Source organism: Pelodiscus sinensis, chromosome 2, assembly GCF_049634645.1.
Source record: "Pelodiscus sinensis isolate JC-2024 chromosome 2, ASM4963464v1, whole genome shotgun sequence".
NCBI lineage: Eukaryota > Metazoa > Chordata > Testudines > Trionychidae > Pelodiscus > Pelodiscus sinensis.
This window is the reverse complement of record NC_134712.1, coordinates 144249476-144262881: the sequence shown is the minus strand read 5'-3', so window position 1 is coordinate 144262881 and position 13406 is coordinate 144249476. Positions and strand designations below refer to the sequence as shown.

Below are 13406 nucleotides of genomic sequence, written 5' to 3'. Positions count from 1 at the left end.
GAAACCAGAACACTGGGGGAAAGGACCACAGGAGCAAATTAGAGGAACAGATCTGAGAAGGATACAGGCTAGGGAAACGGTAAAGGTTTGGGAGAGACTGGTGACAATCACTTTATGCAGAGGTCTTTCCTGGGCAGGCCTGGGTTCCCACTTCAAATTCAACAAGAGGCTTTATCAAGGCTTTGACCAAGTGGGTCATTCTCAGAAAGGCCAGGGGCTAAATGCCAAAAACTAACGCAACTGGCCTCTGGAGGCATTGCCCTTTGAAGCATTCCAAAGTGGGAAAGAACTACCAACAACCCACCTAAAGGGCTCAGGTCATGGCAGAGGACCAATAAGTAAGTTTGACTGCTAGATGTCCACCAGAGAGGAGGGAAACTGAGACAATCTTGTTGTGAAGATTAGTTTTGCTGCAGGGGAGAGGCAAAGATTGAAGCTAAACAGTTAACACTCCCATGCCAGTGGCTCTGTACATACCACCATATCCCTTATACCAGGGTGCTCCACTCTTGCTGCCCTGTGGCAGGGGCTGTCTGCCACACATTTTCCCTATACCATTTTTTTTCTTTTTGTCTGGGAGACATTAACATTCTAACTTCCACTGGGACAACAGGCAGAGCCAAGATTGGGGATGCTGTCATGCTGGAAGGTATTAACCTGTGTAATCAACCAGTTTTTTATATATAGACAATTAAACATGATTGAATTTGATGCCTCTAACAACTAGTTTCCAGGGGCTCTGTGTCCTATATTTCCCCCTTCCAGTTTTCCCATTTTTACTACAATCAAGGGGTTTCTGCTCATTGATGCTTAGGACATTCCCTGAAACATTTTATTTCATCAGATGTGGAATTCAAAAGTTATCACATTACATCCAAAAAGACAAATGTGATCAGGTTGAATGTAGGGCCTTGCTATCCTTGCCTAACTATTCCCAATTACTCCAGACAGTATCCTGTAAGTATTATTACAGAAGTGGATGTTCAGGAGAAACAAACATGGAGAGGATAGTGCCTTTTAGATGAGCTCAAGAAAGGCTTCCCGTTCATTTCATAGATGGTATGAGAAAAGGCATAGAAACACTTGTGTGTGAAAATGGGCACACATGGCTGGGATTGTTAGCAGATCAAATGGGGTGACCATAAAATGAGACAAGGGCAGATAAATAGTAGATGTCAGATTACAGGATTGTAGACATGTAATGCTGGAAAACAATCAAGAGGTAATCTACTCTGTTTCCCTTCTTCCCATCTCCCCACCCACCCCATTGCAGTGAACTATGATTATGTATACCTATTATCCAGGGCTCTGAAGGCAATAACAAGCTAGAACTTCATTCAGGAGTCAGAGGGGGAATTTAAAGGGGTAAGAGATAGAGTCAAAGTAATGGACAATGAAGATTGTCATAAAGAGTGAGTGGCTGTACTTTGTACAGCAAGGAGGGAAGCAGGAGAAGGGGTTGGAAAAAGAAGTTAGTTATTAAGACAGAAAATTGTGAGGGCCCAAATGAGACTGCTAGTTGAAAAGACATAAAGAAAAGGGTACATTCAGAGAAGGTATGGCTAAACAAACAGCAGAATTTGGACATGGCTTAGGTGTGTGTGGGAGGACAGTGGATGGAGAGACAGCTAAGATAAATCAAAAGTTATGATCTTGAGTGAAAGGAAGGATGCTGGTACTCTCAAAGGTGATGTAACATGGTACTAAAAAGAGGATTTGGGAAGGAAAATTAGGAGTGTTTTGTGACAAGTTCATTTCAAATTGACATAAGAAATCCAGGAAGAGATGTCAAAAAGACACTCTAATATGCAGGACTGGATTAAAGGGAGCAGGTGAAGAATGGACAATACTTGCGAGTCATTGGTAGAAAGATGGTAGCCGAAACCATATCAGTGGACAAGATTGTACAAAAACAAGGGTCTGTACAGCAAGAAGAGCAGAGGAAGATTAAGCACCATCACTTCTATCGACAGGAAGTAAAAATAATTACAACTGTATAAAACAAATATCAGAGGGGTAGCCGTGTTAGTCTGAATCTGCAAGAAGAACAAGAAGTCCTGTGGGACCAGAGGCTGTGTCCAGACTCCATGCCTCCGTCGACGGAGGCATGTAGATTAGCCAGCTCGGAAGAGGGAAATGAAGCCGCGATTAAAATAATCGCGGCTTCATTTAAATTTAAATGGCTGCCCCGATCTGCCGATCAGCTGTTTGTCGGCAGATCGGGAGAGTCTGGACGCGATGCCCCGACAAAGAAGCCTTTCTTCATCGACACAGGTAAGCCTCGTGAAACCAGGTTTACCTGTGTCGATGAAGAAAGGCTTCTTTGTCGGGGCATCGCGTCCAGACTCTCCCGATCTGCCGACAAACAGCTGATCGGCAGATCGGGGCAGCCATTTAAATTTAAATGAAGCCGCGATTATTTTAATCGCAGCTTCATTTCCCTCTTCCGAGCTGGCTAATCTACATGCCTCCGTCGACGGAGGCATGGAGTCTGGACACAGCCTTATAGACTAACAGATTTATTGGAATCATAGAATCATAGAATAATAGGACTGGAAGGGACCTCGAGAGGTCATCGAGTCCAGCCCCCCACCCTCAAGGCAGGATCAAGCTCCGTCTACACCATCCCTGACAGATGTCTATCTAACCTGTTCTTAAATATCTCCAGAGAGGGAGATTCCACCACCTCCCTTGGCAATAAGCTTTCTTGGGCAAAGACCCACTTTATCAGCTGCATGACTACATCATGGCCTAAGAGCATGGGGAGAACAGGGTTGTGGGTTCAAGTCCTACCTCCCCTGGGTTGGGACATGACAGCCAAAAGCCAGGTGGCCCTGGAGCAGGAGGTATAAGGGGTGGCCTGATGATAAGGTGGTGGGGTGGGTTCCTGTGTGGCCTAGAGGATAGAGCACTCCCCTGGGGAAGACAGGGTCATGGGCTGAAGTATACATGCATCTGACAAAGTGAGTCTTTGCCCAAGAAAGCTTATGCTCCAATAAATCTGTTAGCCTATAAGGTGCCACAGGACATCTTGTTGTCCTGGTATGAAACAAAATATATCCATACTAATGTTTCAGTTGTTTTGCTTTCTGCACATTTTTTCTTCTACATCTCTCCATCCTCCTGTCTTGTTTCTTTCCCCCTCTTTCTATTTCCTTCTCTCTTGTTCCTGTACTTCCTCCTGCATTCATCTTCTCTCTTTTCAGATCCAAAAAATCCGTCCCCTATCTTCTCACTTTTAATCCATCAAAACAATGGCGGGAGACCATTTATTTAGGCACCTGACAGATTTAGAATCCTATCTTAGGTGTCTGTTTTTTAAAACCTTACATATGGAGCAAGGTGGAAGGTAAGATGGAGATGATTATGCAGGGAAGATTGATAGTGGTGGCTGATAATTAGAGACTAATTTTGATAATTAGAGACTAATTTTGCTAATCTCAGCAACTAAATCCATAGATGCAAACACTGAATGTGTAGAAGGAGCTCAGAATTGGTGCACTGAAACAAGGCAAGACATTAGTGGTATCTGATAGGCTAGAATAATGGACAAAGAGGCTGATCCTAAAAGCTACATGGTAATATACTGAAGGGAGTTGTGTGTGTTCAAGATGAAAAAAAAAGTGTTTCAGTAGTCAAAAAGGTCTGAGCTAGAATTTTAGCACTCCAGACAGAGAAAATGTTGAATTTTTGGAAAAGTTATGAATACAGCTAGTCAACTTTTTATTTTTTTTTTTTAACCAAAACAACAATTTGTGAATTTTAATTTTGGTTGAATGTTTTAAGTTTTTCAGTGAAAAGCAATTAACATTTTTTGGGTACAGAAAGAGTGATGCATTAAAAGTATGAAAGAATTGTTTCTTTTTTAAAAAATAAAAAAAATTGTGAAACTTCAATTAGCATTGTTTTGTTGAAACACGGAAAAATACGTAAGCCCTCCCATATTTTGTTTTTAGAATTTTTCACAAAATACCTGTACAATTCTCCAAGCAGCTCTAGTTCTGAAGAAAGAAGCAAGAAATGGATACAGTCTGAATGTGCATTCAGGAGATACCAGACATTCTAAGGTTGGCTACAATGCCACTCTGCAGGCTTTATAAGCTCGCCTATCAATTGTTCTAGAGAAGTCTTCCCATCCCCAGGCTGCTGGGATGTGCAAATAGCTTTTAAACAGGTCTCTAGCATTCTAATTAACATGGGGCCAGAGAGAATTCTGAAAGAAAGGAGCAGGAAATACAACAGAGCTCAGGACATTCATTTGCTGAAGTAGGAGAAGTGGGGGTCCAAGTGGCAGGAATGTGGTATAGGGAAGTCTGATGATGGGTGGCCAGAACTGTAAGTCATCTTGTTACTTCTCTGCCTCAGCAAGAGTTTTGCTGGTGCTATCCTAAATGACAGCTCCCTGAAATCCTTTGGACTTTGCAAGTTGGCAATTTGCAGTTAACACTTGTAACACTTCAGCTCCTGAACACTCTGGGGCTGTCTACACTGGGCCACTTATTCCGGAAAATCAGCCGCTTTTCCAGAATAAGCTGCAAGCTGTCTACACTGGCCCTTGAATTTCCGGAAAAGCAACGACGCTCTACTGTACAAAATCAGCCGCTATTCCGGTAAAACTATTCTGCTCCCGCTCGGGCATAAGTCCTTATTCCGGAACACTGTTCTGGAAAAGGGCCAGTGTAGACAGCCCAGTAGTCTTTTCCGGAAAAAAGCCCCGATCGCGAAAATGGCGATTGGGGCTCTTTTCCGGAAAAGCGCGTCTACATTGGCCACAGACGCTTTTCCGGAAAAAGGGCTTTTCTGGAAAAGCAGCCTGCCAATGTAGACGCTCCTTTTCCGGAAAAACTGAAAACGAATAGTATTCCGTTTTAAGCAGTTCCGGAAATTCATGCCAGTGTAGACACAGCCTGGAAGAACATTCCTCTGAAGCACCCATTTCTTGTCACTGGATACTCACAGGAATTACAAATTCTGCTACCTTCAGAGACAGAATATACACCGGCCTATTAGGTCATCTGAGAATGCCCATTTTACTGTATTATATTGCAGAGATGAACTTACAGTAAAATCAATATGTTTATTAATAAAGAACAGTCAGGTGATACAAAGCAAAGATAATAAAAACAAACTTGTTACAAATAAAAGTATTATATACTTTCTAGTAACTAAAATGTAACATACTACTTGTCTAAGGCAATTTTTTCATCCAAAGTCTCCCTCAGAATCACAAACCCTGCTGAGCCAGGACCTAGCACACAAGTGCAAAGATACTTTTGATGGATAATTACAATGTCTTTTCCATCACTTCTTATAATCCAGAGAAACCTTTGAAGTGTATCCCCCGCCAGGCAAAATTCCTGTCCCCCATCTCCCTCCTGCTGATTTCTTTGGGGTGCAGCAGATATGCTGCATATGTTGTGTTCTGGCATTCTTGTGTTAATCTGCTTTTCTTGTTACCTCAATGCAAAAAATAATTTTCATTGTCTTTGGTTCACTCTGCTCCATTTACATTCCAGACCCAGACAGAAAGGTCACTCTAAATTGCTTTCTCTGGGACACATTTGTTTACCAGCCCAGCCGAGCCCAGTTTCATCGTTTGAGCATACTCATAATATGTGCATACAACTTTACCTATGCATACATTACACAGTGATTTATGATGACCATTATGTATTCATGTGATACCTTACATCACATTTCTTATAGGTAAATACCATGATAGCAATGAGTTATCTGTAGTAAATGTCAAGACTAACAGGAGTTTCTATTGCATAACCATGACCCCTTTGCTGGTAGATACTGAGGAGTCCCTACGATCACAGGGAACAGTATGTGAGTAGAGTCAGTACATCTTATTGGAACAAGTTACTGATATGGCATATGAGCCTGATTTAAGTTCTCAGTCTGCACTCTCTAGGTCCTTTGGTATTGTTTCCTTGTTTTTTCAGTCTCTGAAATCAGTTAATGTGTGGTTTTCTACTTCTGCCAGATCATCAATTATGATGATAAATCCAGGCATAGCACTGATCATTATAGCACTCGGGTGGATGCCTTCCAAAAACTAAATGGTTTTCCATTTACAATAGCCCTTTGTTTATAGCAAGGGTGGGGAACCTCAAGCCCGAGGTCTGGATGAAACCCCTGGCTTGCCTGGATCTGACCGTGAGACTCAGACCCCCATGCCTACATTGAGAAGCCCACGCTGGCTCTCCAGCCCCCTTGTCCCACTGTGGGGCTGGAGCACACAATCTACTAGGTGGGCTCTCTAGGCTCTGGTGTGGGAGTCTTTTTCTCCTTCTCAGTCTGGTGCCATGTCAGTGAGGGTTTTTTTGCTTTTGTTGTTGTTTTTCACTTGTATGTGGCCTCTGATTGTGGGTCAGTGGCCTCCAATCCAAAAAAGGTTCCCCAACCCTAGTTTTTAGTCATTCGCCCAGATTCTAATCTGTTGACACTGCTCATATTCAAACCAATTTGAATACATTTTTCAAGCTTATATGAGATACTGCTTCAAAAGATTTACTGAAATCTAGATATTTTGTTACATGAAGGGCATTTTCATCTCCCAAAAATATAATTTGACATTTTAAAATTTAATTTAAAATGTATCTGTTGTTACTAGCTATCTTCTAGCTGTCTGCAAAATGCTTTATCTTAATATTTGTTCCATAATTTTACCCTAGACCATTACTTGAAATTAACCTTGTTTACACCTGGCTGAGGCAACAGCCTGCTCTTTGGCTACGTCTAGACTGGCATGATTTTCCGGAAATGCTTTTAATAGAAAAGTTTTCAGCACAGACAAACACAGTGAATAGACTTGGTATGTACTTAGGGGACAAGAAAAGAAATGACAACACAGATTCACAGGGAACATCCAACCAACTCGTAGAATGTCTAGCAGGTGGGGGAAAGTTTTGGTCCAATTTCCAGGAGGAAAGCAAGTAAGAGGTTGTGAGAAGTAGCAACAATCATAGAATCCTAGGGCTGGAAGAGTCCTCTGGAGGTCATCAAGTCCAGCCCCCCTGCCCAAAGCAGGATCAACCCTAACTAAATCATCCCAGCCAGGGCTTTGTAAAGCCGAGACTTAAAACCTCTAGGGATGGAGATTCCACCACTTCCCTAGGTAACCCATTCCAGTACTTCACCACCCTCCTGGTGAAATAGTTTTTCCTAATATCCAACCTAGACCTTCCCCACTGTAACTTGAGATCATTGCTCCTTATTCTGCCATCTGTCACTACTGAGAACAACCTGTCTCTATCCTCTTTAGAACCTCCCTTCAGGAAAGTGAAGGCTGCTATCAAATCCCCCATCACTCTTCTCTTCTATAGACTAAATAAACCCAAATCCCTCAGACTTTCCTCATAGGTCATGTTCTCCAGCCCCCTAATCATTTTGGTTGCCCTCCACTGGACCCTCTCCAACGTGTCCACAGCCTTTCTGTAGTGGAGGACCCAGAACTGGATGCAGTACTCTAGATGTGGCCTCATAAGTGCAGAATAAAGTGGGAGTAATCACTTCTCTAGATCTGCTGGTAATGGTTCTTCTAATGCACCTAACATGTTATTAGCCTTCTTGGCTACAAGGGCACACTGTTGACTCATATCCAGCTTCTCATCCACCATAATCCCCAGGTCTTTTTCTGCTGAACTGCTATCTAGCCAGTTGGGCCCCAGCTTGTAACAATGCTTGGGATTCTTCTGTCTCAAGTGCAGGACTCTGCACTTGTCCTTGTTGAACCTCATTAGATTTCTTTTGGCCCAATCCTCTAATCTGTCTAGGTCTCACTGGACCCTATTCCTGTCCTCCGACATATCTACCTCTGCCCCTAGCTTAGTGTCATCTACAGATTTACTGAGGGTGCAATCCATCCAGGTCATTAATAAAGATGAAACAAAAAACAGGACTATGTAGCACTTTAAAGACTAACAAGATGGTTTATTAGGTGATGAGCTTTCGTGGATCAGACCCACTTCCTCAGATCAAATAGTGGAAGATCTGAGGAAGTGGGTCTGAACCATGAAAGCTCATCACCTAATAAACCATCTTGTTAGTCTTTAAAGTGCTACATAGTCCTGTTTGTTTCAGCTACACTAGACTAACACAGCTACATTTCAATCACTATTAATAAAGATGTTGAACAAAACAGGCCCTAGAACTGATCCTTGGGGTACTTCGCTTGAAACTGACCACCAACCAGACATCCAGCCATTGATCACTACCCATTGGGCATAACAATCTAGCCAGTTTCTATCCATGTTACAGTCCATTTATCCAATCCCTATTTTCTTACCTTTCTGTCAAGAATATTCTGGGAGACCGTAACAAAAGCTTTGCTAAAGTCAAGGTAAATCACATCCACTGACTTCCCCATGTGCACAGAGCCAGTTACCTCATCATAGAACCTAATCAGATTGGTCAGGCGTGAGTTGTCCTTGGTGAATCTATGTTGACTATTTCTGATCACATTCCCCTCTTCCAAGTGCTTCAAAATGGATTCCTTGAGGATCCCCTCCATTATTTTAATGGCAACTGAGGTAAGGCTGTCTGGTCTGTAGTTCCCTGGATTGTCTTTCTTCCCTTTTTTGAAGGTGGGCACTACATTTCCCTTTTTTCAATAATCCGGGATATCTCCCAATCTCCACGGCTACGTCACTACACGCTTCTTGCACAAGAAGCCTTTTGCGCAAGAGTTTTTGCGCAAAAACTTCTTGCACAAGAGCACATCCACACCTCAAAGCACATTGCAAAAGCAATGTGCTTTTGTGCAAGAGAGTGTTCACACTGCATGGACGCTCTTGCGCAAGAAAGAGCATGGGCGCTCTGTGCTTTTTCCCCATAGGGGTTTCTTGCGTCCACACTTGCCTTTTTGCGCAAGAACTCTTGTGCAAAAGGGAGTTATGCCTCATAAAAGGAGGTTTACCTACGGCAGGATAAGACCTCTGGTTCTGCCGTTTTACTCTTGATTTCCTTGCGCAAAAGCACATTGGAGGTGTTGACACTCCATGGGTTTTTTCACAAAAACCTTGCAGTGTAGATGTAGCCTATGAGTTTTCAAAGATAACAGCCAAAGGCTCTGCAATGACATTTGCCAACTCCCTCAGTACCCTCGGATGCATTAAATCCGAACCCATGGATTTGTGTATATCTAGCTTATCTAAATAGTTGTTAACCTGTTCTTTCTTCACCGAGGGCTGCCCACCTCTTTCCCATAATGCATTGCCTAGTGTAGTACAGTAAACTTCCGATAATCTGGCACCTTTAGGATCCAAGGGGTGCCGGATTATCAGATATGCCGGACTATAGGAACAGGGGGCTATGAGGGGCCTCAGGTGGAGTGGGGGGATGCACCCCTCAGCACTGCGAGACCAACCGAGGAGCACCCCAGCTGCTCTGCCCCAGGCGTTCCCAAGTCAGCCACTGCTGAAACTGACCAGCGGCTGACTCCGGGAAGCCGGGGGCACAGCACGCTCTGTCAGTTTCAGCAGCGGCTGACTTGGGGATGCCTGGGGCAGAGCAGCTGGGGTGCTGCCGGGTTGGTCCCGCAGCGCCGAGGGGCGACGCTCCGGGATCAACCCAGCAGCACCCCATCTGCTCCCTCGCTTCCCCGCGTCAGCTGCTAGTCAGTTTCAGCAGCGGCTGAATTGGGGAAGCCGGGGGCAGAGCAGCTCCAATTGTCCGGTTGCCCGGAGCACTTCCGGGTTCCAGATGGTGCCGGACCATCACGAGTGCCGGATCATTGGATGCTGGACCACTGGAGTTTTACTGTAGGCTGGGAGCTGACCTTGTCTTTGAAGACAGAGACAAAAAAACATTGAATACTTCAGCTTTTCCCACATCATCTGTCACTAAGTTACTCCCCTCATCTTGTAAGGGCCCCACACCTTCTTAATCACCCTCTTATTGATAACATGCCTGTAGTAAGGCGCAGTAAGGAAGAAAATGCAGGGGAGTATTTTAAAATACTGCCAGCTCTCCTGGACTCCTTTCCCCTTCATGTTAGAATCCCAGGGGATCCTTCCCATCAGTTCTCTGAGGGAGTCAAAGTCTGCTTTTCAGCCATATGAAGCTAAAAAAGGTCTACTGCTTTTCCAGCAGAATGTTTATCTGAATAGTTGAAATATGAAATTATAAAGGTCATGGCAGAAACACCCTCCAAGGAATAAACCTACCCAAAAGAGAAGTCAAGGATTCCCTAGTTTGCTACTCAAGCGTAGCTACACTCAATTCTGTAAGGGGGAAGATGTGTCAGATACGGCAGTTTCCTGTAACCTACTTAAACTATTTAATTACATTCAAATGTCTTTGTAGTCCATTGTATTAAATGCAAATATTATGTACTGTGCATGCGGATTAGCAACAGACTAGTGAACATGGCAGACAAGAATAGTACATTTGGAACATTATGTGTGGAGTTACTGAGAAGTAGCTATGGGGAGGGTAATGCAAAAATTTTGCCAGTTATGCACAAACCAATCTTTTGAAGCTTTGCCTTGAGGAAGGGACCATTGTCTACTAATTACCTATTCCCAGAATCTGAAGATCAAAGGCCAAACCTTTATACAGAAAAAGAATGATCTGCCCAGTCAGTATTTTTTTTCCTGAGCTGAAACTAGTGAATTTGTAACCACAGAAAAACCCTAAGGTAGGTTTGCAGGAGTACAAACCTTTATTACAATCTCTGCTAAACTTATTAGCATGATGGCAGCTTTTTTAAAATTGTTTTCTCTTTAAGAAAAATGTGCTCTCTTAGCAAGAGCTATGTGGTTACTCATAATTGCTAATAATTACAATAGCCTTTGAAGGGAAAGAAAGGCATAGATGTTGGCTTGTTCAGGCAGTATGGCTTCGTGATATCAGTGTAGGCAGGGAATTATGCAGCTTAGGAAAAAAAGAAAAGGAGAGGAAGAGATGCTGCTCACTTCCAAGCAAGGTGTCAAAGGCTGTTCCCCACTCTGGCACGATGAATGCAGAAGTTGGGGACCCACAAGAGCACTTCAAAACCTTGCGTCTACAGGCTCTGGTACAAAAACTTCTAATACCCAGATTTCAGGGAATTTGCTGCCACCATCAAATATTTTGAACCTACAAACAGGGGTGGACACTTGAAACCAACCCCAGGGGGTACCCTCTTTTCCCTCCAAAGTTTTTCTCTTTTCAAGCTCAAGCTCTAGTCTGTGGTAGTTGACCCTTCAGTCAGGCATGCAGATACACAGACAGATCTTCCAGGATGCAAAAAAAATCAACCAATATTGGCTAATTAGAAATAACAACAGACTTTTATTATCAAAACAAAGCTACAAGTTGCAAGCATAGTAAAGTGGCTAGATGGAAAGAGCCACCAATTGATATAGATATTCAAGGAAACCACCTGAGCTAAAAGACTTAGGGTACGTCTAGACTACATGCCTCTGTCGCCAGAGGCATGTAGATTAGGCTACCCGACAGAGTAAAATGAAGCGGCGATTTAAATAATCGCCGCTTCATTTAAATTTACATGGCTGCCGCTTTGAGCCGACAAACAGCTGATCAGCTGTTTGTCGGCTCAGCGCGATAGTCTGGACGCTCCCCTGCCGACATCAAAGGGAGCTGTCGACAACCCAGGTATGCCTCCTGGGATGAGGCATACCTGGGTTGTCGACAGCTCCCTTTGATGTCGGCAGGGGAGCGTCCAGACTATCGCGCTGAGCCGACAAACAGCTGATCAGCTGTTTGTCGGCTCAAAGCGGCAGCCATGTAAATTTAAATGAAGCGGCGATTATTTAAATCGCCGCTTCATTTTACTCTGTCGGGTAGCCTAATCTACATGCCTCTGGCGACAGAGGCATGTAGTCTAGACGTACCCTTAGTTACAAAAGAAAACACCAACCCTCCCACCCACTCACAATATTAACAGCTCAGACATTATTTCCAAATCCCCAAACAAGTCAAACAACAAATCCTGACCGACTAGCTAAACTTTTTCCTGCTTATACCTTGTAATAAGTCTGTTCTTGGAAAGAGAAGCATCTCCCATCTCTCTCAGTACTTGGAAGAAACTGCTCTCTCTCTCAAATAAGAGAGAGGGAAAACCCCTCTCTTCCTGTCTGAAATTCCTACCTGCATTGTTATTGGCTGACCACCCTATACCTGGCTAGGTACAAGAGACAATAGTTAACCCCTTAGTCACTGGGTGCTGGTCAGCACTCCTGATTATATGACAAGGGGATTGCTGAAGGTAGGTATGTTAATCGATACGCTGATGCTTATCGATTCCTGTTACTGGTTAAACTTTGCTAGGAAGCTGGGAGCCCATGGAGGCTGGCAGCTTGCAGGAGGAGGAGCCTGTAGTGGTGAGACCATGGGGCCTGAATCCATGCATCCTTCCCTACCTATATCTCCAAAAACACGGTTAATCCCATGACAGAGAATTTTGTTTATGTTACTATTTTCGCACATATTTTACATCTCTAGCTGTTAAGGATGTGAACAGGTAACCCGTTAACTGATTCAAGTGCTGCCCAGCAGAGTGCCCCACAGCAGCCAGCATGTGTTTCAACGGTGGTGCACATCAGCACATGCCTCAGTGCACATAACATTTTGTTCCTGCACCTGGGTGCCAAAAACTAGAAGAAATATTGTCCAGTAGCCTTTAAGAACCAGAAAGAATACAGGAGCAAACGCCATGAACTGTGACCATACAGCCAAGCCATTACTCAAAACCCCTCACCCTCAATAGGTCCCTCATCCCAAAAATACTAAAAGGATGTGCCGGGGGCCAAACTGTTTCAGAGTTACAAGCAGCTACCAATCGTTAGAACAGTCTAGAAAGTAAATTCCCGTCACACTGTGACAGCAGCTTCCCGGGGTGCTGGAGGGGAAGGGGCTGTGCTCGTCCGCAGACAGCGAGTTGCGGCGGCTGGGTCTGGCCGGGGGGTGCGGCGCTAAACGTGGGGAAGGCGGCACGTGGCCGGCGCCCCGACCTGAGCCTTCGCGCGACGCAAAGAGGCTACAGGGCGGGCGGCCCCAGCACAGGTCCCGGCGGCCGCGGAGCGGCAGGGAGAGGCTCCCTCGCCCCAGCCAAGCGGGACTGGATCTCCAGGGAGGGCGGGGCCCGGCTCCCGCCCAGCTTCCCCCCCGCGGGTCTTTTGGCTCCGGGAGTGTTGAGCTCAGCGCTGCCCGGCGCCTTATAACTCCCGCCCCGCCCGCTCCCCAGCTCACCAGCCGGGCGGGAAGCGGGGCGGGGCGGACACGCCGGGTCCGGACTCTGCGGTGGAAAGACCCGCCGAAGCGCGGCCCAGTCGCGCCGGGGCCGCTCCGCCCCCTTCCCCGGGGTCTGCCAGGCACAAACGTCCACCCTGAGAATATCGCCCCCTCCCCCATGGTTGCCAAGGGAGACGCGCGAGCCGCCGAGCCCCACGCCACGG

At 45.1% G+C, this 13406-nt stretch overlaps 1 long non-coding RNA gene across 3 annotated transcripts in view; it reads right to left on the bottom strand.

Moving 5' to 3' along the window:
* The window catches only part of LOC112545285 (uncharacterized), an 81169-nt gene that overhangs the window by 26190 nt on the left and 41573 nt on the right, over positions 1–13406 (bottom strand). The gene's annotated exons all lie outside the window — the stretch shown is intronic.